This window comes from Prinia subflava, chromosome 1 (genome assembly GCF_021018805.1).
Source record: "Prinia subflava isolate CZ2003 ecotype Zambia chromosome 1, Cam_Psub_1.2, whole genome shotgun sequence".
In the NCBI taxonomy this organism is placed as follows: domain Eukaryota; kingdom Metazoa; phylum Chordata; class Aves; order Passeriformes; family Cisticolidae; genus Prinia; species Prinia subflava.
In genome coordinates, this window is record NC_086247.1 from 2,494,628 (window position 1) to 2,507,484 (window position 12,857).

Consider the following 12,857-nt stretch of genomic DNA (forward strand, 5'->3'; position numbering starts at 1 on the left):
TCTGGGAAAAGAGAAGATAATTCCATTTCACCAACCTAACTGAGCTGGAAGGGACACACAAGGGTCATCAAGTCCAGCTCCTGGCCCTGCACAGAACAGCCCCAAGAACCACACCATGGGCCTGAGAGTGTTGTCCAAACACTTTTTGAACTCTGGCAGACTTAATGCCATGATCACTTCCCTGGGGAACAGGGAAATTAGGCTGGGACTGCAGAGAAAAGAACCCCTAAATTCCCAAAATATTGAGTTGTCCCATCTGTTTAGCTCAAGAGCCTTGGGGAAATTCTTTGCCCTTCTCCAGCGAGGAAGCAAAGCAAAGCTGAGATGTGGGCAGAGTTCTCCAGTCCAGGGACAGACACTGCCCAGTGCCCATCGTGAAATCTCCCAGTGCCCTCTATGCTCAGTGAGTGGGATGGGAATTCTGCCCCTCCTCCTGTGTCTGCCCTTCAAGGTCTCTGCAGAGACATTTTTTGCCTTGAGAAAGGTTTTCTTTGCTGAGGGACTCACAGGATTTATTAAGCCAGTGACCTGTGGTCTTTGGTGGGTCTCATGGGAAATGGAATGGTCATCTGGGCCATCAGGTCATCTAAAGCAAGGAATTATTCTGCATTTCGATGATCAGGTCCATAGCTGCACTCAGGAGGGGATATCAGCCTCCGTGGAACCTGTCCAAAATTTTAAGGTTCCCTTCTTGGCAGCAGCAAAATTGGGGTGGAAAGTAGAGTTACTTGGCACTGCAGCCCAGATCCACTTCTGCTTCTGGATTGATGAGGCAGCCTACAATCCATGGGAGAAAACATTTTTGCTTTGCTCATTTGAAGGACTTTAATGGGCAAAAGCAAACTATAACCTCATCCTGCCACTGCCAAACCCAGCTGTGCCTGTGTTCATTGCCCCTGTGCCAACAGAAGCCTCGTCTCCCTGTGGGTTCAGGCAAGCTGGAATGAAAAGAAATGTGGATTTTTTTCATAGCAACATAGGTTTAGAAGAAATCCTAAGGGGAATAAAAGAAGATATTGAGGACAAAAATAGAAGACTTTTTTTTTTTTTCCCCCCAAGACAGACATCTTTTCTAGAACATCCTGTTTGGTATTGCCTTTGAGATATAATGGAAGAGGATATAACCCTCCAATTAAAGCCCTGGACATCTTTTGCTGGTTGCTGGCTCAAGCCCACCCCTTGTGTTCAGTGTCTTTTTTGAGTTACAACAATTTATGTAAGAGGAGGTCAGTTTTAGAAGGGAGATTTTCAAATCCCATCCCCACCTTGGGGGAAAAAAAAAAAAAAAAAAGAAAATGAAAAACAACTTGACAGAAAAAGCTGACCATGAGTGGCATGATTTTCTTCAGCCATCTGGAAAAAACGAACAAACAAAATAAAAAATCAGGTATGCCAGGTGTTTTAAGGCATCAATCTACCATGATGCTATTTACAGCACTGAAGACAGTCTTCCTAAAACTCCTCTCTGATGCTGACACTGAGCAACATTAATAAAATTCCTTCCCCCGATAATTTTTCTTTGATTTCCTCCAACCTGACACAATATTTCTTCTTGTTAAGTGCCTCAGAAGTGAGAGTGAGTACTATTATCCAGGTAAAGTCAGCCTTGAGGTATGGAGAGGAGGAATAGCTGTTCATGCAGCTGCTGGTACAGGCACTGAACCACAATGGAGATGTCACGTGCCAAAGCCTGAGATATTTATTATTCTTCTAATTAAATCCAACTATGCTTTGCAGAGATCATTTGCTCCCTCTGATTACTGGACAGAGATTTGTGTCACAGGCATCAGGCAGCTCTACGTGGGAATGGTTTCCAGCACAGCCACCTAAGCCAGAAGGGAACATCTGGACCATGAAAGTTTTAGGGAGATAAAGATCATGAAAAGTGACAGAGTTGGAAATTGAGTGTACATCCCACATTCAGAGATGACAAGCCCTAGTTCACTGCAGTGGACAGCAAGGCTGCGATTCACAGAGATGTAGGGATTTAACCCCCTTCTCTCCACACAGCACATGGCAGTGGGGTTACTCGGGTCTAGAGGTTATGGAGGTACTACAAGTGAGAGACAAAAAAAAAAAAAAAAAAAAAAAAAGGAAAACCCACCACATTTTTAGTGGTTATCCATAAAATGTCTTTTTAATAAATTGGGGTGTATCCGCATCTGGCATAAAATTCCTGTTCATTCATTAATGGCTTCACTAATGGCTTTAAACTGAAAGAGGGTAAGTTTAGATCAGATATTAGGAAGAATTTCTTCCCTGTGAGGGTGGTGAGGCCCTGGCACGGGTTGCCCAGAGAAGCTGTGGCTGCTCCATCCCTGGAGGAGTTCTAGGACAGGTTGGATGGGGCTTGGAGCAACCTGGGATAGCAGAAACCAATGGCAGGAGATTGGAACTGGATGGTCTTTAAGGTCCCTTCCAACCCCAAACATTCTATGATTCTATGATTAACTCTTAATAAGAAGCAACACTTCTGTGATGTCCATCAGTCACCTGTGCTCTCAAATGCTTCTCCTGATTTTTATGGCAATTCCCACAAAATCCTTTCCCAGAAACAAGAGCTCTATTGCAAGTTCAAGAGGTTGGTTTCTCTTTGGGAAACTTGGACTGAGCTCTGAACTTTTAATGGGAATCTAGAAACAACCTAAAGTGGAACTGAAAAGATTGCTGTTTTGGGAAAACTTTCTATTCACTTTATAATTACAAAAACACCCAAAAAAGCACCGTTGAAGTCAAGCACTTCTGCCCCCTTACGGAGCATGGAGGACACTGTTATTATAATGAAAGATGAAGTCTTAAGCTTTCCAGCAAACATATAATAAATCAATGTCCTTTCCCTTGTTTTAATTTCTCACACAAGATTTATGAACCTGTATATTTAGACTGTTTATTTAGAGCTCTGGCATGCAGGCTACTCTTGGCACAGCAAGAGAGCTTTCTCTGAATGGATTCTCAGAAGCTGCTTTGATTTGGCTTTATTTTAATGATTTGAATTTAAGAATCCATCACTGCCTTCCAGTGATCAGCTCAAAGTTACCAAGGGCACAGGCATGTTTTGTGTTAGCCTCAGTTCTGCTGCAGTATCATGTTTGAACTAAACCTGATGCTACAAATGGAAAAATATCTCCTTTCTTCACCCCATCCCTCTGTTTCTTCACTAAATCTCAGTCCTCTGTTGGTCTTGATCCCCTCCCTACCCTCTGCTCTTATTTCTCCTCTTCTGCAGGGAATTCTTGGCTTGCAACCAGGTGCCACCTTGGAGATAAACATGGAGAAAACAATGTTGAGCTCTTCAAGTCCTCCCACCAAAGAGCATCCCTCTGCTTGACTCACCAAAATGAGGATAAATATAGATGTGTAGACAGCTTTTTAATCACTTTTGAATTTCTATCATTCCCTTTGAACTACTAAACTCTCTGATAGTGGCTCTCCGCCTTTTCTGTATCACGAATGTTCCTTGCTTACACACACCATGGATACCAGCAAGGGCTGTCCTCTCCTGTCACTATGGGAATACAAGGGAGTTATGACGGTTTTCTCCTCCACAAACCTTTTTCTCCAAACAAGGGCAGATATTCCTCATTGTTTCCAGCCTGACTGCTCAGTGGATCACTTCTTTCCATACGACATGTCCCAAATACAGGCGGACTTTAATATCACCAACTGTCACTTGAGTGTGGGCTTCTGAAAAAAAAATTAAAAAAAAAAAATTTTGATGATTTCTAAATAAGAAGTTACATTTATTATCATTCCTTTTAGCATTTTCCTTTTTCACAGTCCATGCTAAAAATACATCCTGATTTTTTTGACTGCTCCATAAACCCTTCTCAGATCTTCCCAGGATAACTGTGCTGTCACTCTCCCACTTCACTCCCCCATGGCTGTGTCTGTCGGGTCACAGTGACCTGGCAGCACCCTGCTTGCAGAAGCTACAAAAGAGATAATTCCCCTCAAGACACCTCTGGTAACAGGGCAGGGTATTTGTTAAAATTACTCAAAAAGTGACGTTTTGATCTCTGTAATGCGGGAAAGCCTCCTCCTTGCTCTCTCACAGCTGATCCCACACAAGGAGGACTCCTTGACTGGGATGAACTGTCAAGAGCAAGGAACAACACACTGCTCTTAACTAACCTGTGGAATACATCTTTGATGTGGATAAGACACTGCAGTGTAAAGAGACATACATTTAAATGATCTAAAAGAGAAAAAGAAGTTTCTTTTATAAAATTCTCTGTTAACATTACATTTTGCTGTTGAGCAAACTCTCAGAGCCTTAAAGAAATGTGTTTTCCCTGCATCATTGCAGGGTATTTTGTAATTTCAGGAGGGCAGTGAGGAGGTTTATTTGGTTCTAGGTGAGACATTTAACCTTCTATAGTATTTCACCCACTCAGTAAACTGTGTAAATTATCCTTTACAAGAACCAGAGAGCAATGTCACTGCTGAGTAAGCTGTCCTGCCTGGTTCTGAACATTTCCTCTGCATGCATGGTGTGTGTGAGCATGGAAATGGTTTTGTGCAAGTACAGCAGGTTTGCCTTGGGCTGAGAAACTTGGTGTTCTGCTGAAATATTTACTCAGAGGAGCTGGGAAAGGACAGCTCCATAAGGACACGTCCCTCCCTCTTGATGCAGAAATGTCCTCCAGTTGCAACTGCAGTCCTGTAATGCTTAGTCTCAATCCAGCAGGAAGAATTACACAGTACAAATGGGAGAATTTTTTTTTCTCCTCCCTTACACAGGCGTAATCTGGTCATTCATGATAAAATCATGGAATGGTTTGGGTGGGGAGGGACATTAAAGGTCGTCTAGGTCCAGCCCCTGACCCCCTGCCATGGGCAGGGACACCTTCCACTATCCCAGGTTTCTCCAAGGCCCATCCAACCTGGCCTTGGACACTTCCAGGGTAGGGATGGCCCCAGATCCTCTGGGCTACCTCTGCCAGGCCCTCACCACCCTCCCAGGGAAGAATTTATTCCTTAAATCTATATCTACTCTCCTTTATTTTAAAGACATTCCCTCTGTTCCTGTTGCTCCATACCCTTGTGAAAAATCCCTTTCAAACTTTCTTGTAGCCCCTTTAGGTGCCTGACAGGGCTCCAAGGTCTGCCTGGAATCTTCTCCAGACTGGACAACTCCAACTCTCAGCCTGTCCTCATAGCAGAGCTGCTCCAGCCCTCATGGCCCCCTCTGGACTTTCTCCAGCAGATCCACATCCTTCTTACTGTGGACCCCAGGTCTGGATGCCATGCTCCAGGTGTTGTCTCAGGAGAGAAATGTACAGGGACAGAATTCTCCTTCACCTGCTGCCCACATTGCTTTGGAAGTAGCCCAGGACTGGGCTGTCTTTCTGGACTGCAGGTGCACAATGGCCAGGTCATGTTGAGATTCTCATCAACCAAGACACCCAAGCTGTTTTCCTCCCGAGTGGCTTTGATTCATCCTTGCTCATTTTTGGCCTGATGTAGTGCTTAAACTGAAACAGGAAGCACCCCAGGCTCTCAAGTTTCTCCATACAGAAAAAGATTCACCTTGAGAGTGGCTCAGCTCATTTAACCTCGGGATTATTTCCTTTACCTAAAGGTGGGAAGAAAAACCCTTCTTGCCAGAAACCAGCAGCAGACCTCAAGGTCTCACTCAAGACTCATCTAAGATGGGTTTGCACCATGCAACAGAGAACAACAAAAAGGCCTCAAGTCTGCCAGAATGCGGGAAACATTTGGACAAAGCTCTCAGGAACAGGGTGTGATTCTTGGGGTGCCCTGTGCAGAGACAGGAGCTGGACTCAGTGATCCTTGTGGGTCCCTTTCAACTCAGGATATTCTTTGATTCTATCAGAGACACATGACTGTCAATGCAGCATCATCCCAGTTTGGGACTGAAGGTGACACAGCTGAGCTCAGAGTATCCAGGCTTTTTCCTGGGCAATCAAAACCCATTCTGTACAACAGCTGGTGATATCTTCCAGTTTCTGCCTCATAAATCTACCTGTAAGTAAGGTCTTTTGTTTCCATTATTGGCATTAGAACACTGTCCCAGACCTTTCCATCTTAATTCTTAAGACTTCCCAGACTAAATTAATCCATGTCCAATATATAAGAATTTATTCTTGCATCACTCTTGCACCATTCTTGCATAAGGGCTCTGAGCATCCTGATCTGTGGGTGGCATCCCTGCCCATGGATGGGGTTTGGAATTTTAAACTCACTTTCTTTGATTATATAGTTCTCTAATCACAGTTCTTCCTCTGCTTAAAGAATTCTTCTTTGTTCCTGGAGTTCACTTCTATTAAAGAATAATCATATTCCATCTGAGCTGCCCCCAGCCCAGGCTGTATAAAACACAAACACTCCAAGGTTTTCCTGCCTGGTAACCTCTCCATGCCACTGGTGGTTGGTCCCTCAGGACTGTCTTGAAGTCACATTTGTTGTTTGTGGGAGCCAAGGATTTTGTACTCTGTGAGAGGCCTCATTTCAGTCTCTTCAAGGGCCTCTCCTGAGAACCCCTCAGCTGAGGCAGCCCTGGGATGTTTGCTTTTCCAGGGCTGTATCATTCTGTGATTAGCAAACACAAAAAGTGCCCTTTTTACTCCCTCATTTTCCACTGCTCCAGCTTCAGAGCTGATTCTCTTGTTATTAATCCCCACACACACGACCTTACTCTTTGTCCCATTATATTTTTCAGTTCTCCATCCAATTCACCTCACTAATACACCAATCCTCTCCTGAATTGCCTGTACCTCCCAGCTTTGTGCTGTCTACAAAAGTCATTAGTGAAGCTCTATTTTTTAAGGCAGGGTCACCAATGGCAACATTAAATAAGATTAGTCTGAAGACAGAGCATTGTGAAACTCTGCTAAAAACTGCCCTGCAAACTACAAGTTCTCCTCTCCTCAGAATCCCAGGTCATTTCTCTTTAGTAGTTACTTACCACATTAGTGTTTTGGAAATGATCCACATTTTCTCCAGTTAATAATATCCCATGTGGCACAATATTGATATTCATTGAAGTCTAAGTGGATTATGTCTAAAGCATTTTTCTCATCCATAAGAATTGGTTATCCTTTTTAAGGAAAGATATCAGACACAAACAGCCTTTGATAAATCTGTATTTCTTCCCATCTTGATTTATTTTCACCTCCTTTGGTCGTTCCTTTTCTTTAATTATTCATTCATTTTTGTTTTCAGGAAGATTTATTCTACAGCTTGCACATTTCTGGGTCTGGGTGGTTGCTTTTCTGCACTCATATATGGACGCTATATTTAATATTTGACACACAGATGGAGCCACCCCCAAATTCATACATTTATTAAAGAGCTTTGAGATGGAGCACTGATTTCCTGAGCCAGCTCTTTCAAATATCAAGGATGCTGATTACCCAGCTCTGTATCTCCTCCCTTCTCCCTGGCTAAATGAAACTAGTTTAGAGAGTTTTGTTTCCACTTTGGTAATAGAAATTTCCATGTCCACAGTCTTCTTCCCATTAATCATCTTGTCTTTTCTTAGCAGGTTCCACAGCAGAGTCCTTACAGAAAACAGAGCTGAAGTAGACCTTAAACTGTAGGGTCATATTTCCATTATTTTCAATGTCTGCCCTGTGTTTTTTATTCCACGTTTTCTTTCTGCTTTCATGTTTAAGTGCTGAAGAATCCTTGTTCCGTGTTCTAATTTTCCTTGTGAGGACTAAGCTGAATTAACTTTTGGGAATGCTTGTGCTATCCCTGCACTTCTGAGCTCTGAAATGCAGTTTTCTCTTCTGAGTTTTTTGCTCTTTGTAAGGTGTCTGCTTAATCCCACTTCTCTACTGAGGTGACTTCAGTAGAAGCAGTTTCCCTTTTGAGGAGCCTAATAAATCTCATCTTTGCAAAACACAGGTTGCAAAACTCCTGTAGTGTTTTTTGTTTGTTTGTTTTTTACCTGCCAGGACACAGACTTTGCTGAAACTTGAAATGTTGCCTAAAGGACACACCTCCATCCTCTCCTATTATATTATCCCTTAGATTCCAGTAAAGTCTTATTCAAATGGTTAAAATAGAATCATAGAATATCCTGAGTTGGGAGGGACCCACAAGGACCATCAAATCTAACTCCTGGACCTGCACAGGATACCCCAAGAATCCCACCCTGTTCCTGAGAGCGTTGTCCAAACACTTCATAAGCTCTGTTGGGCTTGGGGCTGGGACCACTACTTTGGGGAGCCTGTTCAAGTGCCCAGCCACTCTCTGGAAGAACTTTTCCCTGATATCCAACCTACAGCTTCACTGACACATCTTCAGGCCATTCCTCCAGGCCCTGTCCCTGCTCTCTGGTTCAAGCTGAACAAGCCAAGTGACCTCAGCCACTCTTCCTATGGCTTCACCTCCAGACCCTTCTCCATCTTCATTGCCAATGAATTATTTCAGTAGCAGGAATCATCTTGAAGACACAAAGAAGAAATCACTGTTGTTACTTATGAAGGTATCACTTTTTATTTTTCCTGAAATAAGTCACCACTGCACCACACAGGATCTCCTAATTTCTGAAGTTTCCACAACCACACGGGGCTACGGTGCCATTCAGAGTTCAGGTTTCATGTCACTCTTACTTGGGCCAGCTCCAGGCTGTTGCTGGAAGTGATTCCTGTCCTTTCTGCTGCCCCCACCTACAGAACTGCTCAGCCAAACGTGGGAAGGCGCAGGAATGTGCAGCCATGGCCAGGAAGGAGCAGGACCAGCTGCACTTCTGGTGATCAGAGTGTGACACAGATCAGAACACTGAGTCAAGGATGTTTAAAACACTCCCAGGCACATGGTGGGAGTCTTGGTGTCCTGTGCAGGGCCAGGAGCTGGACTCTGTGTTCCTTTCAACTCAGGGTCCCTTTCAACTGAAGATATTCTATGATTCTATGATATTCTATACTCCCAATAAATGGATTAAGTGGTCCACATTTAATTCTGTTTGAAATTATATCACTTTAAGATTAAGAGGTCTGGCTCATTCAAGCACCAATTCATTAATATCTTAAGCTAGTGGACGATGAAAAACATTTTCCAAAGCGAATCATTCTCCCTTTTTGCATTTATCATGCTGATGAATGCAGGTATCCTCTCTCCATTTCTCTAGCCCCACACTGCATTATCTCAATGGCCTGCAGGTGTGTAGATTTGTATCTCATTTTATCAAATCTGTCTGAGAAAAATAAAAAGAATACACTAACTCATTAAAATTAGAGCTCCAGCCTCACTCTGATTTCACATTCTTTAATCAGGCTGATCAATAGACTTCAGCTCCAATCTCCAAACAGATAAATAACTAAGTAAAACAATTTCCAAAAAAAGTTTTATTCTGATGATATGCAAGTAAATGAAAACACTAATTTCGATTTTATATAAAGCCTTCAGGATACATTATTCAAAAGCACTTTGTGAACTGACATAGGAAATTGATCCAGGGATTATTGACTCAGTAGAAGTTCTTCCATAGACTTCACATTAACCCTGGGCCAGGATTGGAATGCAGCTGATCCAGGACTGAGATGAACCAATCCTGATCCAACGTGGAGGTGCTATCCAACAGCATAACAATTGCTGTATAAAATTTTGGAACACGTTGTCTCAATGAGTTATGTCATGATTTCAATTCTTGGTGAAATTTAAGTGGGCAGAATAAAACCCTTCAGCTTTTCACTCAGCCTAAGACTAAGACTAAAATGTCATTTCTTGACTATCCTCATCTGTTCTGTGGACTGCAAGTGGTTATGGAATAATTTGGGTTGGAAGGGACCTCAAAGATCCTCTGGTTCCAACCCTCTGCCATGGGCAGGGACACCTCCCATCAGACCTGGTTACTAAATCCCCATCCAGCCTGGCCTTGGACACTTCCAGGGATCCAGGGGCATCCACAGCTTCTCTGGGCACCTGTGCCAGGGCCTCACCACCCTCACAGGGAAGAATTTCTTCCCAACATCTCATCTAACCCCACCCTCTGAGGGAAGCCATTTCCCCTTGTCCTGGCACTCCATGTCCCTGTTCAAAATGCCTCTCCAGCCCTTTTGGAGCCCCTTTGGCTACTGAAGGGTGCTCTAAGGTCAGCCCAGAGCCTGCAGGGGTGGGGGAAAGGTGTTCTTAAGATCTGGGGTTTTTTCTCATCATCATACTTTGATTTCATTGGTAATAAATTCAATTAATTTTTGCCAAGTTGAGTCTGTTTTGCCCATGATGGTGATTGGTGAGTGTTTTCTCCCTGACCTTATCTCACAGCACAGAGTCATGTATTATCTGTCCCCTGTCTAGTTAAAGAAGGAGAGTGACAGAGGGATTTTGGTGAGCACTTGGTGTTCACCCAGGGTCAACCCGCCACCACAGAGAGCTCCAGGTGGGGTCTCACAGAGCAGAGAGGGATAATCAACTCTCTTAACCAGCTGGCCATGCTGCTTTAGACAGAGGGAACTTTAACTAATTTGGGATTTAGGGATTCCCTCTAAGGCAGCGTCCTTCGGCCACAAACTGGAACATCTGTTCAGCTTTGAAGCAGAGAAAGCTTTGCCTTGTGGATGCCTCTTTTGCACCATCCAGCCTCTTCCTTGGAGGTCTGCCATCAATGACAGCTTTGAAATGGCTGAATAACCAGGACATTTTAAGGAAGTAAATTTACTGAGGGTGAGGATGAGGCACTAAAGATGCCCAGACACCGCAGCACAGACCCAGGAGCCACGTGCCAGTCTCAGTGCTGCTGTGTGTCCTCTCCAGTCAGAAGCACTTCACAGACCTGTGCTCATCTCTCCCACTCACATCACACAAAGAAAAAAGCTGTCCTAATGAGAGCAGGGTTTATTTGCACTTAGCATTTATTTCCTTTTAGAAAAAGGATACTCAGCTGAAAAGAATCAGTGATAAAACCTCTCCTCTGAAACACAGAGCTGTAGCTCACTACAATAGTTAGTAAAAGCTCATTTTTAAGAAGAAAGGCAAAGTAATTTTCCAATCCCTGGGCAATCTGTTTGAGAGCAGGGATGAGGCTCAACAACATTACAAAGGCCATCCACCAAGGGATGTAACCTCTATTATTTCATCGGACACCCTCTAGGAAAAAGCTCTTCCATATGAGGATTAGGGAAATTCAAGCAAATTCCCTCTTCTTTATCACATCAGACATGAGTGTTTTGTTTAACCTTAAAGGTCCTCTGCAGTTTATTTTTACACCCTTTTGACACTCTCCCCCAAGAGGTTGCCTAGGATCCCCTCTTTCATGAGCTGCAATGTCATGTCGCTTTTTTGGCTGTTCCTTCATTGGCTTTATGGAGCTTTAGGGCCCTTTTTTCACACAAAAGCACAGCTTTGCCTAGCAGGATAGAAAGCAGCTTTAACCCAGCTGCATGATTAGCACATTTTTCTAGGACATGGGAATGGTGGATTGGAAACTTCCCAACCTGTGAGACTTGAGTCCAAACCACCCACTTCCTACACAAGGAAGATAATCTCTATTATATTGCAAAAAGGACAGATTTTGCATTACCAGACAGTCAGGACTGTGCCATTGGTGATCATTACATGCACCCAGAACATGCTTTTGAGATAAGCTTCCCTGGGGTGTTGGAGAAGAGAACCAGAGTCCTGAATCTTATGAAGTGCTGAGAAGGAACTGCTCAGAGAGAGAACTGCTCAGAACTGCAGAGAGAGCAGTGCCTCTGGATATGCACTGGAGAAAATTTTAGACATCTAACATTTCATAATTCCCATCCCTGGATTCCCTGTCCCTGGGGCTGTTTGAGTTCAGGCTGGATGGGGTTCTGAGTGATCTGGTCTAGTGAAAGGTGTCACTGCCTATGGAAATGAGATGATCTTTAAGGTGTCTGTAGAAACCTAGAAGATCAAGGGGGCTGATGTTCATCCCTCAAACACCAATAGCTGCATAGCAGTGGAGCCAGCCAAGGATTGTTGTGTCTGGAAGAAGGGAATATATGGAGGTAGAGAAGCACTTTTGGGGACAAACATCCTTGTTCTGGGTCCTGGAGATCAGCACAACTCAGCAAAGCCCAAGCACAGGAATGAGGCTGAGAATTTGTGTAAGGGAATCCAAGACCATCCAAGATCCCAGAAGCCTCTGACCCATTTCCAGACAGTCTAGAAGAAGAGGCTATAGATGATAATTAATTTCCATAGAAAGTAAGAAATTTATCTCCAGTATGGGGGAAAATTATCCATAAAAATGTACCCCCATGAAGCCTGGATACATAGGCACCCCAGGACTCTGGACCGCCCATCAGCTGGATCAGTGTTGGAGACAGGACTGGAGATTTATTTCCTCCCTTCCTCCCTTCCTCCCTTCCTCTCTACCCATTTATCCAGAACCCACTGCCAGTGTTTCCACAGGAGGTCAGAGAGTAACTTATATCAATTTCCACACCACATTTGCAATTTACCTACAAAACTTTGAAAAGTTTGTCTGACTACTGCTGTTCCTTTTGCCCAGGAGCATCTACTAATATTGAGTGCTCCTTTTCCCTTAAGGATGGGACATCACAGTTACTTCCAATATTAAACATTACACAATTCTGATACAAAAAGCATTGACATTTATGGACACATGTGCCTAAAAAAACCCAAAGAAATCTTTTCTCAGACAGTTTGGCAGAGTAGCCATCTCAACCTTCTTCATGAAACAGGACCTAATTGCTAACATTTCTTAATTTGGGTCTCATTTCCAGTGCTAGAAAGCAAACAGAGATCCAATCAGTATTGGCAACCTGTACTGCAATCACCTTGTTAGCCAAAGTGCTTTGTGTGGGTCTGGGTGATATCTTGTTGTCTGATTTCTTGCTCCCACTATTGCTATATGCAGTCACGACACTGAGAAATTTTAGGAGGAATTTTAGCAACAT